At 41.2% G+C, this 27,860-nt stretch overlaps 1 protein-coding gene across 5 annotated transcripts in view; it reads left to right on the top strand.

Moving 5' to 3' along the window:
• The first annotated feature begins 295 nt into the window (after positions 1-295).
• Ninl (ninein like) overlaps positions 296-27,860 on the top strand; it is a 111,276-nt gene continuing 83,711 nt past the window's right edge. For 2 of the 5 annotated variants that reach the window (XM_048348677.1, XM_048348675.1), the window contains exons 1-2: positions 2,637-3,159; positions 11,970-12,137. The gene's annotated coding sequence lies outside the window, so the exon portion shown is untranslated. Of the gene's footprint in view, positions 429-2,636; positions 3,160-11,969; positions 12,138-27,860 lie in introns of those variants that run through there. The other 3 variants (XM_048348676.1, XM_048348678.1, XM_048348679.1) reach the window with 3 other exon arrangements.

Raw genomic sequence — 27,860 nt, forward strand, 5'->3', positions numbered from 1 at the left:
ACTGTTTGTTGTAAACCAACTGAACAACTCATGGGGGGAGGAGGGTAGGGGGAGGGAGGAGGGGGGAAATGAGGGAGGAGGTAACAAATTGTACAAGAAATGTACCCACTGCCTTATGTATGAAACTATAACCCCTCTTTACATCAGTTTGGTAATAAATAATCATTCAGAAAAAATAATTTACTTTATTGTTATTATAAAGGTGATACACAGAGGGATTACAGTTACACAAGTCAGTTACTGAGTATATTTCCTTTCATACAGTGTCTTCTATTCCCACACTCTCACCTAGTCCCTCTCTCCCAGGAGCTTTTTGGATATATTTTTCATAATTGTTGATGGATTGGTTCTTTCCATATGAAAAAATCATATTAAGTGAAGTAATAGAGTATTTCTTGTTAGATTTGCTGCTAAAGAGAACTGGCCAGGTGTTTTGTTTATCTAACACTGCTTCTTTTTTTATTTTTTACTTATTTATTTATTTTTGCCAGTCCTGGGCCTTGGACTCAGGGCCTGAGCACCGTCCCTGGCTTCTTCCCCCTCAAGGCTAGCACTCTGCCACCTGAGCCACAGCGCCCCTTCTGGCCGTTTTCCATATATGTGGTGCTAGGGAATCGAACCCAGGGCTTCATGTATATGAGGCAAGCGCTCTTGCCACTAGGCCATATCCCCAGCCCCCCTTTTCTTTTTTTTTTCTTTTTTTAGAGCAGATTATGGTTTACACAATATTGAGCAAAAAGTACAGTGAGAACCTGTATGCGTTCCACCTTGACACCCACACAGCCTTTTCCACTGTCAGCATACTGCACCGAGTGGTACACTAGTTATGCTTCATGAACCTTCACTGACTTGGTTTTTACCTGAGTCCATAGTTTACATTAGGGCACACTCTTGGTTCTGCATACTCTATCATTTTTGTTGTCTCTGTTGATAGGAACTTAGTACATAGCCCAAGTAGCCTTTGAATTTGCTGTGTATCCCAATAATAAAATGCCCTTTTGTCTCTGGTAATATTTTTTTGGTATTAGTATGAGTACTCCAATTCTGTTTATCAATTATCTGATATATAATTTTTCTTCACTTGCTTTCAACCTGTTTGTGTCTTTGAATCTAGTTTGTATCTTAAGTAAGTAGCATACAGTTGAATCTTGTTTTTTTCTAAAGACCATCTTGAAATGAGGGTGTATAGTTCAGGGGTAGAATATATGTTTTACATATGCAAAGCTGTGGGTCCAATCTTTGCACCCCTCAATTTTAATCTAGTAGTCTTGGCCTTTTAGTTGGAAAACTTATCTATTTTTTATTAAATGCAGTAACAGATACAGTTTATGCCTTCCATTTTGTTGTTTTGTATACGTCATGTGTCTTTTGTATTCCTTAGTTCATCCAGTATTGCTTCCTTTTGTATTAAATATTTTTTATCATAACATTTTAGGTATTTTTTCAGTTTATTTTCTATTTCTCCCCTTTTTATGTTGTTACCATCACAAACTATGTCTGCACATTTTGTGCCCATTAACCTAGATTTATAGTTGAATTGTGTAAATTATGTATTATTCGGTCTTTTAAATCAAAGAGAGAAGAAAAAGAAGCTATGTACAGTGTGTTACCAGTGTTTTCTATTTTTCCATGTGGATTTGAGTTACTATTTAGTGTCCTTTGCTCTCAGTCTGAAGAAACACAGCCTCTTCAGCACAACAAATGGTGCTGGCAGAATTGGCTATTCACTTGTAGAAAATTGAATTTGGATTCATCCATCCTGCACCAAAATCAACTCTAAATGGATCAAAGACCTGAATGTAAAATCAGATACCCTGAAAATATAGGAATAGGGGAAACACTAGGGCTCCTTAGCACAGTTCAAAACTTTCTCAATAAAGACCCAGAAACAACAAATCAAGGAAAGGTTGGATAAATGGGATTGTATTAAACTTCAGAGCTTCTATATGGGAAAAGACATAGCTAGTAAGATAAATAGAAAGCCCACAGGTTGGGAGAAGATCTTCACTAGCTATACAACAAACAAGGGCCTCATATCTAAAATATACTTAGAGTTCAAAATATTAAACCCCTCAAAAACAAATCCTTAAAGAAACAACCGTCCCATTAATAAGTGGGTTAAAGACTTCAGGAGAGACTTCTCTGAATAGGAAATAAGAATGCTCAATAGACACTCAAAATCTCTGCCGTGAAAGAAATGCTCATCAAAACAACATTGAGATTTCACCTCACCCCAGTTAGAATGGCCATTATCAAGAAAATTAATAATAATGGGTGTTGGCATGGATGTGGCCAAAAGGGAATGCTAGGACACTGTTGGTGGGAATGTACACTTTGTTCAGCCACTCTGGAAAGCAGTATGGAGGTTCCTCAAAAGGCTAAGCATAGAGCTCCCCTGTGACCCAGAAATTTCACTCCTGGGCATTTACCTAAATGACCACAAGGCCACACTAAAGCTACTAGGCCACACTAAAGCTACTAGTACAACTATGTTCATTGTAGTATTCCATAGCCAAAACATTGAATCAAACCAGATGCCCGTCAGTGGATGAATGGATCTAGAAAAGGTGATATATATATATATATATATATATATATATATATATATGCACGCACACACACATACATACACACGATGGAATTGTATGCTTTCACCAGAAAGAATAACCAGAAAGAATGAATTGTAAGGAAATGGAAAGACTTGGAAAAAAAATCATATTGAGTGAAGTAATCCAGTATTTCTTGTTAGATTTGTTGCTAAAGAACTGGTCAGGGGTTTTGTTTATCTGACACTGCTTCTTCTTTTTTTTTTTTTTTTTTTAGAGCAGATTATGGTTTACACAATATTGAGCAAAAAGTACAGTGAAAACCTGTATGCACTCTACCTTGACCCCCACACATCCTTCTCCACTGTGATCATACTGCATCCAGAGTGGTACACTTGTTATGCTTCATGAACTTGCACTTACATAATTTTTACCTGAGTCCATAGTTTACATTAGGGCTCACTCTTGGTTCTGCATACTCTATCATTTTTGTTTTCTCTGTTGATCGGAACTTACTGCATAGCCCAAGTGGCCTTTGAGTTTGCTATGTAGCCCAAGCTAGCTTTGGACTCACATTCCTCCTGCCTCTACCTCCTGAGTGCTAAGATTATAGGTGTGTACCCATCATACTTATGGGTTTTTGACAAATGTCATAGTATCTGTAACTACTACTACAGTATCATACAGAATAGTCTGACTATCCTGAAAATCCTCTATGTTTTGACTTCTTACCTTCTCTCTAACCTTAGCAATTACTGATCTTTTTACTGATCTTTTTACTGATCTTTTAATTTTTTTGGCCAGTCCTGGGCCTTGGACTCAGGGCCTGAGCACTGTCCCTGGCTTCTTCCCGCTCAAGGCTAGCACTCTGCCACTTGAGTCACAGCGCCACTTCTGGCCGTTTTCTGTATATGTGGTGCTGGGGAATCAAACCTAGGGCCTCGTGTATCCGAGGCAGGCACTCTTGCCACTAGGCTATATCCCCAGCCCGACCCCACAGTTTTGTCTTTTCCAGAGTTATAAAGTTGAATCATACAACATGTAGCTGTTTAGAAAATACATTTTCTTACATTACAACACAGAAGACATCTTTTCTATGCTCTCAGAAAGTGCCAGAATTTTTCTCCATTAGTAAGAAAACCATCAATTCTGTAGCACTGAACATCCAATTCATATGTTTATTTTGTTTTGTTTTAGATTTGGAGTGTTAATATTTTTCCCATGCTGGCCTCAGACATTCAATCCTCCTTCCTCTTCAACCTTATAAAAAGCTGAGATTACATCAGTTGAGTTCTGAGTCTACCAGAAGATGGGCACTAACTACCAAGCCCCCAGTCTGTTAGCTGTTTGTCGAATTGTGTCCATTATATGTGATAGTTGCTAGTTGTGTTTCTGTTTTCAATGTGTTCTGTTACTTTAAGTATTCTTTTTGTCCTTTTCTTTCCTTTGAGGGCTCTTATGTGTATGCTGTTGTGTTCAATAATTTCTCAAAGTTTTCCCAGGCTTTTAGGCTCTTTTTCTTTTTTTTTTCTGGTGCCAGTTTCAGTGCTTGAACTCAGGGCTTGGGCTCTGTCCCTGAGTTCTTTTTGTTGTTGTTGTTGTTTTAACTCAATTGGAGATAAGAGGCTCACAGACTTTCCTGCCCTGACTGGCTTTGAACTAGATCCTCAGATTTTAGATTCCTAAGTAGCTAGCATTACAGGCGTGAGCCATAGGCACTTTGCTTCTCTCCCTCCCTCCTCTCTCTCTCTCTGTTTTGTTCTCTCTTCTCCCCTCCCTCCCTCCCTCTCTCCCTCTTTTCCTTCCTCTCTCTCTTTTTCATTCTTCTGATACTGGGGCTTGAACTCAGGGTCTCTTGCTTAGCTTTTTTTGCTCAAGGCTGGCACTCTACTACTTGAGCCACATGCAACTTCTGGATTTTTGCTAGTTAATTGAAGATAAGAGTCTCACAGACTTTTCTGCCCTGACTAGCTAGGATTACAGGCATGAGCCACCAGCACATGGCCTTTTTGTCCTTCAGATATGATCATTGTAACTGACCTATCTTCTAGTTTGCTTGTTGTACTTTTCAATTTCAGGATTTCTAGTTTGTTCTTTTTTATAATTTTTATCTCATTAATGGTGTTTAATGTGAGAGATGTTGCTGTCATGTACCCTACCACTTGAGCAATTCTTCCAGCCCTAGAGGTCACCTTCTAACACTAAGCCAGACTGTTACAACTCTGCTTTAGTTTTTCTGCCTTCAGCTCCCTCTAGGACAGAATTTAAGATTTTCTTAGTTCTTTACTGAACATGCAAACAGCCAGATGTGTGTAAATGTGTGACCTTCTAGATTTCCAGGAATATGTCAGCTTCAAATCCCTCTTCCCCAGCTTTTGCTTTTCTTTTTTTTCCTTAGTGTATTGTCTGCCACAATGGATAGCCATCATCTCAGGCTGTTGTGATGTTGCAGCATTGCACAGTCACCTCCAGATTTGTCATCTCACACAGATTTGTGTGAGGTCAAATGGAGATGAGACTTTTAGGTAGATTTATGTAGAGCACCACTAGACAGAACAAATAAAGACAATTTCTTTGGACATGAGTCTCAGAAAGAACTCTAGCTCTGTTCTGCTTCCCTTGTCCTTGGAATGCAAGCCATTACTTTTCAACCTACTGCTGAGCTGAGGAATGAGGAAGGGATGGGGCTTGGGTGGTTTGAATATTACAGTGTTTACTGCTGTTACCCACATTCAGCTATTTTTTTTTTGTTGTTGTTGGTTTGTTTTACTTGGTTGTTCACTTGTTTGCTGCAAACCTTTGACTATTCCAGAGTTCTAAGAATGTTGACTCTGACAGCTTTTGCCAGCTTTTCTGTTGTTCTAATGCAGGTTTGAACTTTTAAAGGTCCCATCTCCTGTTTTTAGATCACTCCCTTAGTTGGCTTTTGAATCAATAACAATATTATTTCTTAGGCTGTCTTGTTGGCTGAGTGGAGCATGCATGACCTTCTCTTTCTGGTTTTAAAAAGGGCATGCTGTGTAAGATAATCCAGACTTGTGGGTTTGTTTTTTGTTTTTTGTTTTTGGACTGGCATTAGTATAGTTTTGATTATTTCTGGTGTTAATGTTGAAGAGACATCTAGGAGACTGAATTTCCAAGAGAGCTATACCCCTGGGCAGGTCTTCTTTGGTAGTAGTACTGTTGAGTGGATTTTAGATGAGATAAGCAAATGCTTGGTTTTATGAAGTTTGCTGCTTTTATGAAGTTTGGGTACTTTGTGATGTGCTAAACAGGGATCATCACTGATGTGGAATGTGGACATTTCCCTGCACTGTTTAATTGGAGATCTGGTTAGTGTTAAGTGAATATGCAGGTCAACACAATTAGAGAGAGCCCAGTGCCAGCAAGAGAACACAGCTAGGGAAGGAGCCCTTGAGGTACATGGGTGAAAGGTGTCTCTAGTCTTGGGTGTTTGAATTCCTACCTAGAAGCATTTTATTAGCTCTTAGGAATTCATTTGTAAATTATTACTATTATTTCCGACCCTATAACTCTCCTTCCCCTAGTATTGGAGTTTGAGCTTAGAGCCTCAAGCCCATTCAGCCTTTTCACTCTTGGCTGGTATTCTACTACTTGAATAAAATTTTCAGCCCAACTCTCTGCTGGTTATTCGGAGATTGAGTCTTTAAGACTTTTCTGCCTGGGCTAGCTTCAAACTTCAATTCTCAGATCTCTGCCTCCTAAGTAGTTAGGATTACAAGCATGATCTACTGGTGCCTGGGTTTAAATTTGTTCAAGATAAGCTTTTTCTTTTTTTAAAAAATGATAGTGGGGGTTTGAACTCAGTGTCTCATGCTTCCTAGGCAAGTGCTCTATCACTTATGCCCTTCCCTGCCCTTTTGGCTTTTAGTTTTTCAGGTAGAGTCTCACTTCCTTTTTCAGGGCTAATCTCTGATCTAGAGCTTCCCTCTTCATCTCTTGTGTAGTTGGGGATAACCCTTGTTCTCAAAATAGCTCTTAAAATGGGATTATACTTGGGCTGGGGATATAGCCTAGTGGCAAGAGTGCCTGCCTCGGATACACAAGGCCCTAGGTTTGATTCCCCAGCACCACATATACAGAAAACGGCCAGAAGCGGCGCTGTGGCTCAAGTGGCAGAGTGCTAGCCTTGAGCGGGAAGAAGCCAGGGACAGTGCTCAGGCCCTGAGTCCAAGGCCCAGGACTGGCCAAAAAAAAAAAAAAAAATGGGATTATACTTATGTGATTTTTGTAACTGGCTTATTCATTTAGCATTATGTTTTCAAGGTTCACTCACATTATATCATGTGCCAGAACTTTGTTCCCTTTAAAGGCTAAATGATGTTGTTCTGTGTGTGTGTGTGTGTGTGTGTGTGTGTGTGTGTGTGTGTATCAATCTTGTTTCTTCATTCTTCTATTGATAGGATGGACCATTTCCCTCTTATCAATAGAAGAATGTGGAAAAATGTTGCTAAATGTGAACAATGCTGTAGTGGGTATTATTGTACAAATGTGTGCTTAAATCTCTGCATTGGATTGTTTGGGTATATAGCAATAGACCTAGGAAGGAGTACGATTATTGGATATATATTTTAATTTTTAACATATTTAATTTCTTTGAGAAACTGCCAAACTTTTTCAAAGGGCTGTGCCATTTTACATTCTCATCAGTAATGAGTGGGGGTTTCGGTTTTCCTATGTCCTTACCAGCACTTGTTAATTTTTGTTTTATTGATGGTGGCCATCATAGGAGTCTGAGGTGGACCTCGTTATGGTTTTGCTTTGCGTTTCCCCAATGACTAATGATGCTGAGCAGCTTTTTATGTGCTTTAAGTCAGTATGTATATATTTTTCCAAGACGTGTCTACTTAAACCCTTGTAGGTCTTGAATTAGGTTATTGTTTTTGTGGTGGTTGTTGTTAGAGTTCTTTGCCTATTCTGAATATTAGTTCCTTATTAGATTAAGTGTTTTGCAATTATTTTCTCCCATTGTATTCTTTGCCTTTGCTTTCTTGGTGGTATCTTTGGATGCACAAAAGTTTTTAATTTTGCTGATGTTTTATTTATCTTTTGTTTTGGTCTTGGTGCTTGAATTCTGGGCCTGGGCACTGTTGCTGAGCTCTTTTGCCCAAGCTTAGTGCTCTACCACTCTGAGCCACAGTGCCATTTCCTGTTTTCTGGTGTTAATTGGAAATAAGAATTGCACAGACTTTCCTGCCTTAAACTATGATCCTCAGATCTCAGCTTCCTGGGTAGCTAGGATTGCAGGTGTGAGCCACTAGCATCTGGTTTTCTATTATTGCTTACTGGCTTAGTCTGTTTTGTACTGCTACAACAGAATGGCAGAGTCTGGGTAAGTTATAAATAAAGTAGTGGTACCAGCCCATTTGCCCTAGCACTCAGGGACAGATGGAAGTATCACTTGAGCCCAGGAGTTCAATGCCGGCTTGGGTAGTATAATTTCTGTCTCAAAACAGAAACAAAAACAGGAGATGAGAATAAATTTTTCTCACAGTGACAGTGGCTGGACAGCCTAATATCAAGGTGCCAGCAATGGGAAAGAGCCAAGAAGGGGACAAAAATCTCTCTTTCTCTCCTCCCCACCACCCCCAGAATCCTGAGGCTTGAGCTTGGACACTGACCCTGAGCTTTTTGTTCAAGGCTAGCACTCTACCACTTGAGCCATAGCACCGCTTCCAGCCTTTTCTGTTTTGTGATTCTGAGGAATCGGATCCAGGGCTTCATGCATGCTAGGCAAGCACTCTATCACTAAGCCACATTCCCAGCCCCAAAATCTCTTTTTTCTAACAAATGCATTGTCATGATAGTGACATTATCCATTCATCCAGAGCTGAGCCCTCATGATCTAAATCACCTATTAAGGATACCATTTTTCTACACATTGCACGTGGGGACTGAGTTCCCAGTACATGAGCTTTGGGGACACATTTTAACCACAACACCTGTATTTTTGTGTCTCAACCAGAAATTATCCAAATCCAGTATCTTGTAGCTTAACTTTATTTTCTTTTAAGAGTTTTATGGTTTTAGCCTTTAAATTTGTCTTAATGTTTTTGCTTGTTTTACTTTTTTTTTTCTTTTTGCCAGTCCTGGGGCTTGAACTCAGGGCCTGAGCACTGTCCCTGGCTTCTTTTTGCTCAAGGCTAGCACTTTACCACTTGAGCCACAGTGCCACTTCTGACTTTTCCTATATATGTGGTGCTGAGGAATTGAACCCAGGGCTTCATGTATGCAAAGCAAGCACTCTACCAACTAGGCCATATTCCCAGCCCCTTGTTTTACTTTTTGACAGACGTTACTGTGTAGCCCAGGCTGGCCTGTAATCTGAAACTCTCCTGCCTCCATCTCCCAAGTATTGGGTTTACAGCTGTGTACCACTACACCCAAGCTTTAACCAATTTTGAATTAATTTTTGTATGATGCAAACTGAAGATCTAATTTTATGTTTTTTTTTTTTTTTCTCTAGTACTATGTTGTTTCGATTGCTGTAGCTTTGTAGTAAATTTTGAAGGCAGCTCTCCCATTTAGTTCTTCAGGATAGTTCTCGGAGTATGTTTAAATCAACCCACTTTTTCCTCCTTTCTTGTTTATGCTCCCAAGAATAGCTAGAATGTGCTGGGAATGCAGTGTTGAGATGAGAGAGGAGTAGCCTGAAACAGCCTGGTCTTTGTTCATGTTTCTCTTAGAGAATGTAACATCTTGAGTTAGGGAATAACTGCCAGGAGGGCAGCCTGGGCTTTGTTCTCTTCTCCCCAGGAAGCAGGGTGTCCTTCAAGCTTTGCCCAGTGTGTCACATGCCCCTGAAGGCAGGCTGCCTTTTGGGACGCTTCAGCTGTGGTACAAAGGGAGAAATGCACAGTTATAACTTCATCCACACTGGGCAGCTTTTCTGAGGTTTAGAGGACTGGCTCACAATGGATTTAAAGCTTCTTCTGTCTCTTGCTGCTTTACCTAACTTGTATCTGAGCGTTTTCTGATTACACATAGGTAATCAGTGGGTAATGGGTCTAAGCAGTAGCCCTGCATGCAGAGTAAGTATATGGACTCTTGTTTCTGGTTCTGTGGCATTATCTTTGTTGTTCTTTGTGAAGTGTCCTTTCTTGGCATTGGTGATTAGTGAACTTGCTTTACACTATCTTTCTAAAGAATGGGTTTACTATTTGAGGTCACCTAAGATATAATTTGAGTTCTAGAATGGGTTTTTATTTATTTTTATTTTTTTATTTTTTGGCCAGTCCTGGGGCTTGGACTCAGGGCCTGAGCACTGTCCCTTGGCTTCTTTTTGCTCAAAGCTAGCACTCTGCCACTTGAGCCACTTGAGCCACAGCGCCACTTCTGGCCATTTTCTGTATATGTGGTGCTGGGGAATTGAACCCAGGGCCTCATGTATATGAGGCAAGCACTTTTGCCACTAGGCCATATCCCCAGTCCTAGAATGGGTTTTTAAATTTCTCTAAAATGCAACCAGGTTTTTGATAGTGATTGTGTGGAATTTGCAACTGGCATTATGTAGTATTGTCCTCAATATAGAGTATTTTTGTTCTTTAGTATGGAATATCTTCCATTCAATCATATGTCTTTTCAACTCTCTTAGAAATATTGCTCTTTTCAGTATAAAAATTTCTTTTATCCTTGACTAAATTTATTTCTGAGTATTTTATTCCTCTTTATGTTATTGTAAAATGGAATTGTTTTACTAATTGCTGCTTTGCTTGTTTATTACTAATGTATGAGTTTGCAACTGGTTTGTATTGATTGGTGGTACTAGGACTTGGATTTAGGGACTTGTACTTGGTAGTCAGTTGCTCTACTGCTGATCCATACCTCTAATCCTCTTTTTTTTTTGGTTGGTTGTGGGACTTGAACTCAGGGCCTAGGCGTTGTCCCTGAGCTCTTTTGCTCAAGGTTAGCACTCCACCACTTTGAGCCACAGTTCCCCTTCTGGTTTTCTGGTGGTTAATTGGAAATAAGAGTCTCATAGACTTTCCTGTCCAGGTTAGCTTTGAACTGTGATCCTCATATCCCATTCTGAGTAAATAGATTATAGGCGTGAGTCACCCACCAGTGCCTGGCCATCCCCCTGTCCCCTTTAACTTCATTCTCATTCCCTATCTAGGCTTGTGCCTGGACCATGACCCCCTATTTTAGTCTCCCTATCCAGCTTTATTTCTATAGAGATAAGGAGTCTTGTAGACTTACTTTGCTTCTCTAGCCTAGAGTCACAGCCTCCTAACTAGTTAAGGATAACAGGTGCATGTCACTTCACTCAAAGGGGGTTGCCAAATGTTTGTTCCCAGACAGGCCTCAAACTGTGATATATTCTTAGCCAACCAGGTAGCTAATATTATAGGTGTGAGCCACTGGCTCCTTCCTCTTTTTTGTTTGTTTTGTGACAGGGTCTCACTATATAATCCAAGCTGGTCTTGAATTTGTGATCCTCATGTCTCAGTCTCCTGAGTGCTGAGATTAAGGTGTTATGCCACTGTAAGAATTAAAATCTTTTCTGTCAAAGTGGTGGCTGCCTTTCAGTCAACCTTATGAGAATTGTTTTTCTGACAAGTTCTGCTTTGGCCTGGTGGCTTGGCCTTCACTGATTGTGTTTTAGTTATATTATCTAATCCTGTTACAAGTTCATTGAGTTTTAGTTACATTCTCCTGTCGCTTTTGTATTTTAAATTAAGTTACATCATGTCAAAGTTTTTGACACTTTCCAAACTACAGTCTCACAAGATTGTGAACCTAAGATCTGGCCAATTGGAATGAGGGCCAGTATTGTCAGTGCTTGGCAGCAGCATGCCCTTCTACAGAAGTACATTGCCTTGTGAAATGGTATCTAATTCTCCAGTCTCCCAGACATTTGCAGCACTATAAGGCCTGTCTAAATGTTGAATTTTTATGGTGAAGTTTTGCTGAATCAAATAGTTAGCTCTAACAACTTTGGTGTGTGCAATTTTGAGGATTTTCTTTGTAAGTGATTATACCATCTGCAAACATATAATTCTGTCTTTTTCCCATTATGAAATCATGAATTGCTTTTTCCTGCCTAGTAATTCTTGCTAGAACTTGCAGCACTATGTTCAGTAGAAATGGTGTTTCTCAGTTTCTTGTTATTGACAAAATGCCCAAGATAAATCAATGTAATGGTTTATTTTGGTTTTAATTTCTGGACTTCCAGGTTTAAATTTGATTTTTGTAAATTTTTTTTCCTTGTAAATGGACCGTGTATATCTTCTAGATTCCTGGAACTGAAAATTCTTCGCATAATGTAGTGGTAACTGGAATTCTAATTTTTCCACTCAGGAATCAAAGATTTTTACTTTTGAGAGCTGCATCTCTCTCCAACTAGTTTTACAAATTGTGTAATCTTTGTTGTTTTAGTGACTGAAATTTCTTTTCTTCAAGGCATCCAGTGGTCTAATAAAAGTCCTCCTTCGCAAAAGACATTCTTGTCCTCTAATATTGCCTGAGTGATGCTTCTGAGGGAAGCTGCTGTAGCCCAGGAAGACTGAAAGCAAGGCAAGTGTCTGCTCCACTTCTTCAGGGATTCACCAGACCAGCTGTGTTATGGAGGTCAGGGTCCCCACTGTTCCACCTGGCACCAGCTAGATAAGCAAGGGCAGGGGCTCCTGTCCTCACAACTGTAGTTTGACAGGGGAGTATGAGTGGGTGTTGCTGGCTTGTGAATGTCTCACTCTAAAAATTTCACTACCTTTTGCTTTTGTGAATGTCTAAATTGGCTCTAGAATTTTTAGATAATTGATTCTATTTACTCCATGGTGGCTTTGGTAAACCTGTTGATGCCCAGAGCCTCCTGTACCATCATTTTCATGACATTACTCCTCCCTTGTTCCTGGTCACATGCTCATGATCCTGACTATCCCTGCATTGGTGCTTGCAAAAATTATGCCTTTCCAGTTCTATCATTTCTTCTGTGTTGTTGTTGACTGTTTACAGCAAAATGAAAAACTACAGCTTTCTTTCCAGGAGAATTTTGTAGTTGAATTTAAGTTAGAAGTCGATATAGGAAACTTTCTTCTCAGTTGACTGAAAGAGTAAAGGTTTCTGTATTTATAATATATGAGGCTGAGAATGTGGTAGAGTGCTTGCCTAACATGCATGAAACGCTGGGTTTGATTCCTCAGTACCATATAAACAGAAAAAGCCAGATGTGGTGCAGTGGCTCAAGTGGTAGAGCGCTAGCCTTAAGCACAGAGAGACTTAAGGGACAAAGTCCAGGCCCTGAGTTCAAGCCCAGGACCGGCAACAAAAAATTTTAAATATGAATTTATATATAGAGAGAGCTCATTTTTCTTTGTTTTGTAGAAAGGTCTTAGCACACACTAGCCTTGGACTTTGAGTCCTTTTAGTCCTTCTTGCCTTATTTTCCCAAGTACTGCAATTATTGTCATCTGCCACCATGCCCAGCTTTGTAGGGAGTACAGCTGACACCATCTTGATTAGGGAAACATGGTATAGGAAATGTTGGGGGGAGTAGATTAGGTCAACCTGACCCCAAAATTCTGCTTCTGTAAATGGCTTGCTTGTTTGTTGCTTGCTCTACCCCCTGCATCAACCCCTTACATCTGTGCTACTCTTTTACCTTTATAAACCCCAATTCGAGGACTGCTCAGGGTCAGGGTGGCAACTCCTGAGTCTGCACTGTGTCCCTGGCTGGTCAGCCTGCTTTTTACTGTCACAGTTTCAGCTCCCGAGTCTGTGCCCCCTCCCTCGAACCCAGTAACACAGCAAAGAGAGCCCATTTTATATGCATACAACTATGTATGAATAATATAAGTGTATATAATTAACTGTTCAAGTATTTTTAACTACACAAAAGACAGATTTTTTTGTCTATCATTAGAGTCTTAGTAGAAATACAAGTATGTGTTTATAAAAATTTATTATATGTATATAGATATATAGTTTAACAATATACAGGTTAATCTGTATATGTTTATCATTATTATTTTCTTTTTTGTCAGTCCTGGGGCTTGAACTCAGGCCTATATGTTGAGGCTGAGCTTTTGTGTTCAAGGCTAGCATTGAACCACTTGAGCCACAGATCTACTTCCATTTTTTTTGTTTGTGTGTGTGTGTGTGTGTGTGTGTGTGTGTGTGTGTGTGTGTGTGGTAAATTGGAGCTTAGAGTCTCATGGACTATATTGCCTGGGCTGGCTTCGAACCATGAACTTCAGATCTCACCTTTCTGAGTAGCTAGGATTACAGGTCTGAGCCACTAGCTCCTAACCTATGTTTACCTCTTAAATTATAAATGTCCGTGTAGATTGTCAGTGACTGAAGACAGGTCTAACTGTGTATTAGTGGGCATGCTGTTAACTCAGCCCTCACCATGTGCCAGGCACATGGTGCACAGTCTTGGTTGGCACCTAACATGCTGCATGCTTACCACTAACTCCTTTAATGCTCATAATGTCCTGATGAGGTTGTTTAGGGGTAGAGATTGAGGCTCAGATAGGTGAAGTAAATTACCCAAGGTCACAGAGCTAGAAAGTAGTAGAATCCAAGTTTAAATGTGGATTCTGACAGCAGTCTGCCATTACATAGATGTATCTTTAAGAGATATAAGATATGTAGATTTTTCCAGGGTAGTTCTCAAACTTGATGTCTTTATAGAGTTTTTTTTTATATAAATCTCAATTTTGTAGGAAAGGAGAATATTATAATAAGCAACAATTAAGTGGGATATCAGCTTGTTGAAACTGGAATAATACAAAGATAGCTTTCATAGGTGAGGGTGTAGCTCTGTGATAGATTGTTTGCTTAGCATCTTCAAAGTTAAGGGTTCTGTTCTCAGCATTGAGGGGCATGGGGAAGGCAGTTTTTCAAGTTTTAATTGCTGAGATACTTAGGGCCTGTGAAATTGTTTAAAATGCATACATGTTGAAAAATAAAAAGACCCATGAAAGCAATTAATGCAAAAGTTATTGCTGATTTCTCAGAACTGCGGAGGTATGGAGGTTGGTTTCTGAGTGCAGAGCCACTGAGTGGTGCCAAAGTCTGTTTAGATGGAACCCAAGGACTGGGTTCAGTATTTTATTTGAGTTGTAACATCTTCCCAGATAAAGAATGAACCCATGTAGAATGGCTACTGCAGACTCATTCTGGGTGAGTAGATATTGTTTGGAATTGTTTCCTAATTGAGGGGTGTCTGGGTCTCCAAACAAAGTTCACAACTAGCCTACTTCTAGGAGACCAGCTTCTCTTCTCTGTTTTTATTTATTTATTTAATTTATTTATTAATTGAAAACAAATTTTTTTGACAAGATGTTGTGCAAAAAGGGTACAGTTACATAGTAGGGCAGTGTGTACATTTCTTGTGATATGTTACGCCCTGTTTTTCTTTCCCTTCTCTAGGTTAGGTAGACATATATACAATGTATCAAGAACATATACAGTAGCCACGTGGCCAAGCCCAAGAAAATTCGCCTAGGGCTTTAGATGTGATATTGATATTAGACAATATGTCGACAGTAGTCTTATATGAACGTACATACATAGCTTTTGAGCTATTGTATCCCACTGAGAGGTTGATTTTTGACCTTTATATGTTGAATAGTTGTTTGGTTTTAGTTACATACTGTTGGGTCGCTGTCCCAATCCTGTGGGAAATACCATTTGACAAGCAGTTTTTGGTTTCACAGGCCTGGTCTCTACTGTCTCTCCATCTCCCTTTCTTAACAGTCATATATCAGGGAGATCATGCCCCTTTGTTTTCTGTGTTCTAGGCTTGTCTCGCTCAACATTATTTGTCCAAGTTCTGAACATTTCCCTGCGAATGCCAATATTTCACCATTTTTAATCGCTATGTAGTATTCCATTGTGTATAGGTACCATATTTTTTGGATCCATTCATCTGTGGAGGGGCATCTGGGTTGTTTCCATATTTTGGCTATTGTGAATTGTGCCGCGATAAACATGGAAGTACAAATGTGTTTTTGATATCTTGGGACCTGCTGTTCAGGATAGATGCCTAGGAGTGGTATGGCTGGGTCATAGGGTAGGTCTATATTGAGCTTTTTGAGAAACCTCCATACTGTTCTCCAAAGTGGTTGTACTAATTTGCATTCCCACCAACAATGGAAAAGGGTTCCTCTTTCCCCGCACCCCCTCCAGCATTTGTTGCCTAAGTTCAGAGTATAGGCCATTCTAACTGGAGTGAGGTGGTATCTCAGGGTTGTTTTTATTTGCATTTCCTTTACTACCAGGGATGTTGAACATTTCCTCATATGTTTCTTTGTCATTTTTATCTCTTCTCTTGTGAAGTCTCTCTTTAGCTCCTTTGCCCATTTCCTAATTGGTTTATTGGGCTTGGAGGGGCTTAGTTTTTTGAGTTCTCTGTTGGTGACAGATATTAATTAGGCCTTTGTCTGTTGCTGTCCTGGTAAAGATCCTTTCCCATATGGTTGGCTGTCTTTCTATTTTGGTGGCTATGTCCTTAGCTGTGCAGAAACTTTCTAATTTGTAGTAGTCCCATTTGTCGAGTGTCTCCCCTATTTGTTGTGCCCCTGGGACTATATTCAGGAAGTTCCTTCCTGTGCCTGTAAGTTCTAGCGTCTTTCCTACTCTGTCCTTCAGTAGTTTCAAGGATTCAGGTCTGATATTGAGGTCCTTGATCCATTTTGAGTTGATCTTGGTGCATGGTGATAGGCTTGGGTCTACTTTGAGTTTTCTGCATATGGCTGCCCAGTTCTCCCAGCACCAGTAGTTGAAGAGGCTATGTTTATTCCATTGTATGTCTTTAGCTCCTTTGTCGAATAGTGTGGTTTTATTTCTGGATCTTCAATTCTAATCCATTGGGTCTGTTTTTATACCAATACCAGGCTGTTTTGGTTATGATGGCCCTGTAGTAGAGCATGAAGTCTGGTATTGTGATACCTCCTGCACTGCTTTTTTTTTTTTTGCCGAGAATTGCTTTGGCTATTCTAGGTCTTTTGCTGTTCCATATAAATTTATGGATTGCTTTCTCTATTTCAGTGAAGAATGTGACTGGGATTTTGATAGGGATTGCATTGAATTTGTATAACAATTTGGGCAATATGGTCATTTTCACTGTATTGATTCTGCCTACCCATGAGCATGGGAGGTGTTTCCATGTCCTGTGTCTTCTTTGATTTCCTTTATTAGATTTTTATAGTTTTCATTAAATAGGTCCGTCATGTCCTTGGTTAAGTTGATCCCTAGGTACTTTATTCTTTTTTTGGCTACTGTAAATGGAATTGTTTCCATAATTTCCTTTTCTGTTTGTACATTGCTGGTGTACAGAAAAGCTGCTGACTTTTGTGGATTGATTTTGTATCCTGCTACTTTGCCAAAATGGTTTATTAGGTGTAGGAGTTTGGGGACTGAGTTTTTTGGGTCCTTCAGATATAAGATCATGTCGTCTGCAAATAGGGATAATTTGATTTCTTCCTTGCCAATGTGGAGCCCGTTGATGTCCTCCTTTTGCCTTATTGCTATGGCTAGGGATTGCAGCACTATGTTGAAAAGAAGTGGGGAGAGTGGGCATCCTTGTCTTGTTGCTGAGTTTAGGGGGAATGATTTTAGTTTCTCTCCATTTAATATGATGTTAGCAGTTGCTCTGTTGTATATGGCTTTTATTGTTTTGAGGAATGTTCCATCTATTCCTGTTCTCTCCAGAGCTTTTAATAAGTATGGATGTTGTATTTTGTGAAAGGCTTTTTGGGCATCGACTGAGATAACAATGTGATTCTTGATTTTAGTTCTGTTTATATGGTGAATTACGTTGATTGATTTACAGATGTTGAACCTGGTGAATTACGTTGATTGATTTACAGATGTTGAACCATCCTTGTGACTGTGGGATGAAGCCTACTTGCTCATGATGTATGATTTTCTTGATCAGTTTCTGGATCCTGTTAGCTAATATTTTATTGAGGAGCTTTGCGTCTGTGTTCATTAGTGATATTGGTCTGTAGTTCTCTTTTTTTGTTGGGTCTTTGCCTGGTTTGGAAATGAGTATGATATTAGCTTCATAGAATGAGTTTGGGATTTCTCCCTCTGTTTCTATTTCGCAGAAGAGTTTGAGGAGTATTGGTATTAGCTCCTCACTAAAGGTTTTATAGAATTCGTTGGTGAATCCATCTGAGCCTGGGCTTTTCTTTGTTGGGAGGTTCTTGATTACCCCCTGTATCTCACTGTAAGTTATTGGTTTATTTAGTTGATTTATTTCTTCTTGGTTCAGTTGGTGCAGTTTATACTTCTCTAAGAGTTGATCCATTTCTGTAAAATTATTGTGTTTTACTAAATAGTGGTTCTGGAAATAGCTCCTTATGATTGTTTGAATATCATGTGTACTTGTGGAGTCCCTGATTTTACGTATATGAGTCTCTTTTTTTTGTAAGTCTTGCGAGGGATCTGTCAATTTTATTTATTTTCTCAAAGAACCAGCTTTTAGTCTTATTTATTTGTTGAATGGTCTTTCTATTTTCAATCAGATTTATCTCTTCTTTAATCTTTGTGATCTCTCTCCTCCTAGTCATTTTAGATTCGATCATTTCTTTTTTTTTTTTTTTTGCCAGTCCTGGGCCTTGGACTCAGGGCCTGAGCACTGTCCCTGGCTTGTTCCAGCTCAAGGCTAGCACTCTGCCACTTGAGCCACAGCGCCGCTTCTGGCCGTTTTTTTTCTGTATATGTGGTGCTGGGGAATCGAACCTAGGGCCTCGTGTATCCGAGGCAGGCACTCTTGCCACTAGGCTATATCACCAGCCCTCGATCATTTCTTGTTTCTCCAGTTGTTTTAGTTTCATCTTGAGGTTATTCACCTGCTCTGCTTCCATTCTTTTAATGTGAGTGCTGAGGGCAATGATCTTGCCCCTCAGTACTGCCTTCGTTGTGTCCCATAGGTTTCTTTGTGATGTATTTTCTTTGTCATTGTGGCTTATGAATTTGTTGATTTCATCTTTAATTTGGTCTGTGGCCCAAGTGTTGGATAACAGTGTGGGGTTTAGCCTCCAAGAATGTGTATAGCCTCTGTGGTAACCGTTGTTATTGAGGGTTACCTTTATTCCACTGTAGTCAGATATAATACATAGGATGATGTCAATACTTTTGTATTTGCTGAGGTTCTTTGTGTGGGCTATGACATGGTCCATTTTGGAGTATGATCCATGGGCTGCTGAGAAGAAGGTGTTTTGGGTCTCTGTAGGGTGGAAGATTCTGTATAGATCTGTCAGATCCATTTGGGATATGGTGTTACTTAGGTCCTCAGCTTCCTTGCTGATCCTCTAGGTGTTGGATCTGTCTCTTGGAGAGAGTGGGTTATTAAAGTCTCCCACTATGATTGTGTTTGGTCTATCTTGTTCTGTAATTCTGTGAGATTTGCTTGACATATGTAGGGCCTCTTTTGTTTGGTGAGTGTACATTTATCACCTTGATGTCTTGATTCTGGATTTTTACTTGTATTAATATGTAGTGTCCTTCTTTGTCTTTTTGAGTTGATTTTAATGAAAAGTCCAGCTTGTCTGAGATCAGGCTGGCTACACCTGCTGTTTTGGTGGGTGTATTTGCTTGGAAGATCTTGTTCCATCCTTTCATTCGGAGCCTGTTTTTGTCCCTTGCTGTAAGGTGGGTCTCTTGTCTACAACAGATGCCAACTTTTTGTTTGCGGATCCATTGTGCCAGTCTGTTCCTCTTTATCGGAGAGTTTATACCATTTATATTCAAAGAGATCAAGGATAAGAGTGTTTTTTCTCCTTCCATTTTCTTGTTGGGCTGTTTTTCCCTTTTTTTTTTCTTCTTCTTGTCTTTAGTCAGCTACTCTTTCTGTAGTTTCTTTCTGTTTCTGTCTGTGTCCTGTACGATTTCTGTTGGGTGGGATTCCCCTCTTAGAATTCGCTGTAGGGCTGGTTTTTTATTCATATACTCCTTTAGATCCTTTTTGCTATGGAAAGATCTGGTTTTCCCTTCGAATGTGAACTCCAACTTCACTGGATATTTAATCCTAGGTTGCATATTGTTGGCCTGTAGAACTTGGATCGTGTTCTTCCACTCAGCGCTTGGTAGGTTTGTGTGGAGAGGTCTGCTGTTATTCGGATCCTCTTCCCATTGTAGTAAATTTCCTTCTTTGCTTTGGCTGCATTCAGAATTTGCTCTTTATTCTTGAGATCTGAAGTCTTGAATATTATGTGCCTTGGGGTGGCTTTTCTGGGGTCTGGCCTGCCAGGTGTCCTATAGGCTTCGGTTACCAGGATGGGGTCCCTTGTGAGATTGGGGAAGTTTTCTGCAATAACTTTATTGAAAATATGATGAAGCCCTCTGCTCTGGTATTCGGCTCCTTCTTCTATTCCAATTGTGCACAGATTATATCTCTTGTCTTTGTGCACTAGTTCCTGAATTAGTCTGCCCTGAAGCTTCACCGTTTCTTGGAATGTGGTAATTTTCTGGTTCTTGTCGGCTGCTTCATCATCCAAGAGAGAGATTCTGGATTCCATATGGTCAGATCTTTGTGCTGTGGATTCAATTGCAGAGTTTATGCATGTCAGAGAGCTATTTATCGTTGTCAGATCAACTCTGATCGTGGAAATTTCTTCCTTTAAAGAGTTGTATTTTAAATCTATTTTTTCATGCATTTCACTTCTCAGTATGTTGAGGTCTTCTTTAACGGATGTTTGCCTTGTATCCATTTTTGCTTCCATTTCTTTCTTGGCTTCTTGGATGTCCTTCAAGACTTCCACTCTAAACTGGAATTGTTTTTTGATTTCGTTTCTGATGCTTTCCATCATTTCTGTTAACATGGCCTCATTTACTTTTTTATTCTCCATCTCCTCTTCAGTCGTGCTGCTTTTTGGAGCTGGCGAGTTGGCTTGCCCTTTGATGAACTGTTACATTTCTTTGTGATTTGCGCATCTGGAGATCTATGGGTGGCTTCCCTGGTTTGGCTTTGTGCTGGTTCCCGCTGGTCCGTCAGTGGGAGCCTTGTGTCCTGGTGTCCTGGCTCTGGGTTTGGCTTTGGCTGTTGAACCTTGCTTCCCAATGGGTGAGCGTGACCTTCTCAGTTGTTGCTAAGGTGGTCACTCTCCCTGCACTTGGGGGCCGGTAGGTTCTGTGTCTTTCTCTGCGGGACAGTGTCCTGCCGCTGTGTTGTGCTGACCCTAGCCAGCCCCTGGTGGGGGTTTGCTAGTCGCTGATTCAGCGTAGCATGGATGCTTATTTCTTCTTTGGTTCTTTTTTCCACTCTGTATCTTGGTCAGAGGAGCTCACCTTTCAGGCAATTTGTCTTCCTGTGTGGACCGCTCCGAGCCCAGTGTTGTTGAGGGGCCGGCCTACCCACTTGTGTGAAATGGGCCAAACTGAGTGGGCACGGGCCGATGGAGAGCTCTGCCCTCCTGTGTAGGCGCGCCACCAGAGCAGGCGCTGTTGCCGGGGTCCCCGCCAACTGTGTGCTGTGCTCCCACTACAACGGGCGGTGCCGCTGTGGCCCTGCCCACCTGAGTGAGGTACGCCTACCAGAGCAAGCCCCGGGTTGTTGGGTTGTGCTTGTGCCCTCCCGCGAGTCTGCTCTGGGGGGCGGTATGTGCGGGACCCAGTGGGATCAACTGTCCGGGCGCGGGTTAGTGCCCTCAGACTGCACCTCTGCTGTGAGGGGGGCGCTTGATCAGGCCCAGGTGTCCCTGCTGTGCTGGTATTGCCCACCAGCACCTGTGATTTTAGTTGTAAAAGTCCTGGAGGTCCAGGCGCCTCGGGTGGGGCTTGCACCGCCTGTTGTTCCTGGCCCCTATTGGGAAGGGGGTGGGGCCGGTGCGGCCAGTTCAGGCTCCTGGGGGGCCTTGGGGCTGCTCCACCCTTCCCCTGCTAAACTCCTGTGACTTCCCAGCGCCTGATGGGGCCTTCCTGCCTGATTTGGGGATTCTTTGTTCCCTTGGGGTGGGGAGGGGGTGGGAGGGAGATCTAGCTTCTTTGAAGGGTTTGGGTCTCTGATAGCTGGTCTCCTGTTGGGGGAGGCGGGAATGGGGGAAGCACGGGTCCTGGATTATGTGTGTGTTCCGTGCCGCCGTTGGTCCTTCGGGGGTCGAGTGCTGTGGTGTGGCGAAAGGTCGTGGTGGCGTCCCCGGTTCTCCCCTTCTGCACCGCAGCGTTCCCCAGCTGCTTATGTCCCTTCCCAGTGTGGACCCCCGAACTTCCCATCGCTGCCGTCGCTGTCGCCATGTGTCTTGGTCCGCACTCTCCCTGGTGTCCGTGGAGTCCCGCTGTCTGGACTCTGTGCTCCTGGTGTGAGTTTTCGGCAGTTGGTCTGCGGATCGCTGGGTCCCCTTTCCCAGCCTGGCCCTGTTAGGGCCAGGGTCGGCTGGTGGGGGGAGGGTACCCGGATATTCTCCAGCTACGAGTAGGTTTTCGGCTCTTCTTTTTTGCTCCTTTTTGTTTTCCTGCGTTTCTCCACTGCTTCTGGCTGCTGGTTTTGCTGGGTTCTTGATGGGGTGTTGGGTGCTGGAGTTCCCAGCTCGCTATTCAGTTGGAGTGAGTCAGGGTGCCTCCCTACTGTGGCAGCGCCATCTTCCTCTCTCCCTCTTCTCTGTTTTGATACTCAGCAGATTCTCAGGGACCACAGATTAAATTTCATCATAACTGCATAAATAAAGTGCAATGAACACTGTGCTCCTTCTGCCTCCAGAGAACCACATTGTCCTGAGTGAAGGCCAAGGACATCTGTCTCTGGTGCTGCTCATTTTGTTCAGTGGTAGAGTTCCCTCTCCTGGATGAAGATAGATTTTATATTCACCTGGTGGAAGTGTTATGTCTAAAATTTAAATTAAGGGTTGTTGAATTGCAGCTCTCGAGACTCTACTCATTTCAGCTTCAAAAAACCCCCACACAAAACAAAACAAAACTATGAGAAACCAAGCATTCCTCTTTATCTGGAATATTACCCCAGTTTTGCATTTAGCTGCTGAGTTCTGCCAGGTTTTCAGGAGGTTTGAATTCAAATATATGTATGTGTAATTCTGAGGAGTATTTTATAATTCAGTTTTGATGAAGCAGAAGCTGAAGAGCCTTTGAACTTCCCAGATAAATACTGTTTATTATTTATAACAAGCCACTTCATTGTGAGACCTGCCCTTCAGCTCCCAAGTAGGCCTAACAGCCACTCCAGGAACTAGCAGGGTTGTTAGGGGCTGTACTAGATGAATAATCTCAGCAAAGCCACCACAGGCCCAGCCTGAGAATTCAGAAAAGGCTCTCAATGTGTTTCTTTTCTCCTTCTCATGGATCTGTGGCAGGATTATAGGGGCCTTCACCTCATGCAAAGGCCTTGTGAAATCCTAAACAGAAGAATCCAGGGAGGATCATGTGCTGTGACTTCAATTGACTGCTTATTTAAGGAGATGAGAGGGATGGGCAATTAGGCCCTTCTGGGAATAGGATTGGAGCAGAGTGAAGGCTATAGGTCGGGGGTGGGGGTGGGGGAATGGTCATGTGGTGTTATTTGTGGTAGTTGTCCTGTAAGGAATATGGATAATGTGTGGTTTTTTTTTTTTTTTCCTGTTACTGTCATTCTCTGTAACCATCTCATTAAGCAGTCTACCATGTCTGCAATTCCAGAAGCTGAATTGTAGGAGATATGACTGGCCTGGAGCCAAGTTTACATATGTCAGAAGGTTCTAGCACTGTGAAATACTGGCATATGATCCAGGGCCTCTCTCCATTTATTTTGGCAGTAGGAATGTGGCTGTATCCTGGTCTCCTTATCACTGTTCTAGCTGGTATCATTGGTGTGCATACAGCCATATTTCTAGGGAAATCGGAGCCCTGGACAGGGATGTCAGCATTTCCTTCAGAATTGGCCTATGGCCGAATCCATTTTAATGTATGCTTTGGTGACATTTATTAAGTACTCACTAGACACTGAAGAGCACTGCTCACATTTGATCAGATTCAAAGTATCAGTGGGAAAGGTTGGTCCAGCAGCCATGTGCTTGCCCTCAGATCCTTAGCTCATGAGCATTTGCTGTGACTGTGTCCCATGTTCTTCCCAGACCCACCCAGCATCCTACCCCCTAGGGATCAAGCCACATTAGTGCTCTTGGATTGGAGATTTGGCTGGCAGGTGCACTCACAGTTGGCCAGCTATAAGGAGGTGGCCTAAGACCATGACTGTTTTGCTGGAAATACCCAGAACTGATCACTAAGTCTATGGTGTTAAGAATTCCTTACTCAGAAGAAGCTGGGAGCTAAGAATAATTGAAAACTTACTTTGGTGTAATTTATTTTGTGGGAAAAATGTATCTTCTTTTTTGTATTTTCACAAGTAGTAGAACAGAGCTGCTACCTTTGTGGAATTGTTCAACTGTCTTGGAGTGATCTTTTCAGAATGTCTTAGGCAGGAACAAAAGTGTGCCTCTTCTGTAGAGGAACTCCACAGAGCATAGTTTCTTAAGGTGGGATTAAGTTGAGCAAAAATACTTCTCAGAGCTTAGCAATCACAGGCTCCAATCCACTAAGGACTAAATGCAAATGCCACTTCCTGCCCCTCCCATATTATATTTTCCTTCTAGTCTGAATGGTGACATATATTTACCTCTCAGTTGATATTGCAAAGTTTGGGCCTGGGAGAGTTCACCGGAGTATGAGCTGGTCTACCTAGGTCAGGTCAGGTCTTGCTTAGTAAATCCTGAGTAAGCTTGACCCTAGAGAGAATTTCCCATTAGGGGCAGCTGCTACACTGTGGGACATCACCGTTGTGTTGGTAGGGGCTGAGTCCCTGTGAAATGTCACTGTGGGCCATAAAGGAGACAGTGTCTTAAAGTACCCCACTCTCTCCTGAATTACAAAGATGCAGACACATTGTTGACTGTGTGTTAAGGTGGTCCCCCACAACTACCTCTTCCTGCAGCAACCCAGTGCCACCACCTTGTTTGATGGCACTCCTGCAGCCACATCCCTGTCATCTCATAGGGGGTGTGTTACTACCTGGTGGCTATTTCAGTTTACATGTTGAATGCTCAAATCTGTGAAATTTAGTGTTTGCTTTATATTATCCTGTATTACTTTTGAAGAGTGTGTGTGTGTGTATGTGTGTGTGTGTGTATGTGTGTGTGTGTGTGAAAAACTGGCATATAATCAACTTCCACATCTTTTGAGATCACTTGCTCTGGTTTATGTACAGAACTAACACAAATGATCCAATCATCGTTTGGATTGAAATCAGTTTTTAATTTCTCTGAGTAACATACTCAGATGGGTTAAAAATAACAGTTTATTGTGTACTCTTGGGCATCTACTCTGCATATCATGAGCCAGGGTATGATAAAGACACCTGTACGTACATGTTCATTATATTCACAATGGCCAAGATACGGAAACAGCCCAGATGCCCCACAATAGATGAGTGGATCAAAAAAATGTGGTACCTATACACATGGAATTTTACACAGCCATTAGGAAGAATAAAATAATGTCATTTGCAGGGAAATGGGTGGAACTAGAACAAATCATGTTAAGTGAGGTTAGCCAAGCCCAGAGAGACAAATGGTGCATGTTCTCTCTGATATGTGGAAGTTAGATCTAAAATGAACTGGGATATGCCAAATTATAGGGGATTCTAGATATTTACATACAGTGAGACCAAAAAAGGATACTCTTTTTAGGAGAGAAACACAAAGGCATGGTGCCTAAGGGCCCCTTTATTTTTATACAAAATAATATATATACTGAAATGAATTCCAAGATATGGAAGCAAAAGCTCTCTCCTTTCTTCTTCTTTTTTCAGTTTTTAGGGTTTTAAAAAAATTTTTTTTGGTGATTCTGTCTTCTTTATGTTTGGTATATTCAAGTGTATACCTTCAGGAGGGCTGGGGGGAGGGTTAAGAACTCAAGGGAAAAGGGGTGAAAAAGTGCAGCAGTGGAGCTCATTGGACACTGACCAAAGTGAACTTTATATAACTTAGGGGTAATGAAAGAAGGGAGGGACTGTGAAAGAGGGAACAGAAGACACTATGAAAGGAAATGTACTCATTACCCGACTCATGTAATTTCAATCCTTCTGTATATCACTTTTATAATAACAATAAAGTAAATCAATTTAAAATAATGTGTAGTGATAATGATAAGCCTCCATTCTCTGCATTTCTAACCTATTTCATTCTGTAGAGGTAACCAATGTATGTGTGACTGTATGTTACTGAGAATTGAACCCAGGGCCTCATGCTAGGCAAGCGTAGAAGCAAGCACTTTTTTTTTAAGTATTTATTATCAAACTGAATTACAGGAGGTTACAGTATCATACATTAGGCATTGGATACATTTCTTGTACTGTTTGTTACCTCGTCCCTCATTCCTCCTCTCCCCTCCCCCTTTCCCTTCTCCCTCCATGAGTTGTTCAGTTCATTTACACCAAACAGTTTTGCAAGTATTGCTTTTGTAGTTGTTTGTCTTTTTTTACCCTGTGTCTCTCGATTTTGGTATTCCCTTTCAGTTTCCTAGTTCTAATACCAGTATACGCGGTTTCCAATATACTCAGATAAGATACAGAGATAGTGTAGGTACAACCACAGGAGGGTGATACAAGAAGATCATCAATAATAGAAGCTACAGTTACACATGGCACATTGAAAGTAGTTACAACTGTGATATAACAATCATTTCCATAACATGGAGTTCATTTCACTTAGTGTCATCTTATGTGTTCATAAGGGTATAGCTATTGGGCTCTTGTGATCCTCTGCTGTGATTTGCCTAAACCTGGAAGCAACCACTTTTAACTCTCTTTAGTTTTTTTATCCTGATGTTTATGTCCATATTCCTGTGAAATAATGCCTTTTCTCTTATTTCTTATAATCTCTGGGATTAAAAAAAATCAGACATATTCATCCCTCTTAGAGCATTTTGTTCTTTCATGACGTGTTTCTGAGTAGTCAGCATGCATTTTTGCTATTTGGACTGTAAGGTATTGTCCACCACAGAATCAAAAGATTGATGACAGTTGCATTTCCATTCTTTTGCTAAATTTGGCTTTGCAGAGGATACTATTTGCTGGGTTAAAAACCAAGAGCTTTTCCAAGAGCTTTGTCAGTGATGTTACAAATCCATCCAGATGTGAGTGGCTTGTGGTTCCCAGCTGTCTTTTCTAGGTAGGTTAGAGCAGCAATGTGGCCTGGCTGGTACTCACATCCCAGAGCTTGGCTCTTCCTCTGCTTTGGTTAGTTCCTTGTTTTGTTCATATCACACTGGAGTAGCTTCCCAGTTCATTAGAATATTTTCCTCTTTTGGTATGGAAAGCCTTGTTTCAGTTCTTTAACTTTCAGCCCTACTGCATTGGGATGGGTTGAGCCAGTGTCTGGCTGTGAGAGCCTAGCTTTTTCCTCTGCCTGTGTTTACCACTTATTTTCCTGATGTTCTTTTTTTTTTTTTTTTTTTTTTTGGCTAGTCCTGGGGCTTGGACTCAGGGCCTGAGCACTGTCCCTGGCTTCTTTTTGCTCAAGGCTAGCACTCTGCCATTTGAGCCACAGCGCCACTTCTGGCTATGTTCTGTATATGTGGTGCTGGGGAATTGAACCCAGGGCTTCATGTATATGAGGCAAGCACTCTTGCCACTAGGCCATATCCCTAGTCCCCCTGATGTTCTGAAATGTCATGAGGACATGCTTGATGTGCATTTTTGTTAATTTGTTGGCTCACATGGCAAGATTTTACCACATATCTGTTTGGAAAAGTCTTATTATACTCCAGGAGTTTCCCTCTCCTCCTTTTTGGTTTTCTTTTCTAGGCTTTTTGGAAGATGTGTCAGGCCTTAATGTTGGTTACATTAAGGGGATGAGGGGAAAAATGCTTTTAGAGAAGAGGAAGGTAGTGTCAGAAAGTAGGCCACACTACTTTGAACTTTTTCTTTTGTTTTAATTTTAATGCTTATCTTTTTTGGAAACTGAGTCTTACTGTATAGCCCTAGTTGGTGTTGAACTCATGATCCTCCTGCTTCTTCCTCTTGAGTACTGGGATCACAAGTGTATGCCATTGCCTGCCTTATTTGTAACTTATTAAGTTGTGGTTTAAAAAGAGCATAATATGAAATTTATTCTCTCAACCATTTTAAGTGCATGTTTAAATTATATTAACTATATTCACATTGTGTTATAGACCTCTATAACTTTTCTTTTAATTTTTTGCTGGTGCTGGAGTTTGAACTCAGGGCCAAAGCTCTGTCCTTTGGCAAATTTTTCTCTTATACCTAATGCTCTATCACTTGAATCATATCTCCACTTCCAGCTTTTTGCTGGTGAGTTGAAGATTAGAAGTCCCATAGACTTTCCTGGCTGGGCTGGC

This window comes from Perognathus longimembris, chromosome 6 (assembly GCF_023159225.1).
Source record: "Perognathus longimembris pacificus isolate PPM17 chromosome 6, ASM2315922v1, whole genome shotgun sequence".
Lineage (NCBI taxonomy): Eukaryota > Metazoa > Chordata > Mammalia > Rodentia > Heteromyidae > Perognathus > Perognathus longimembris.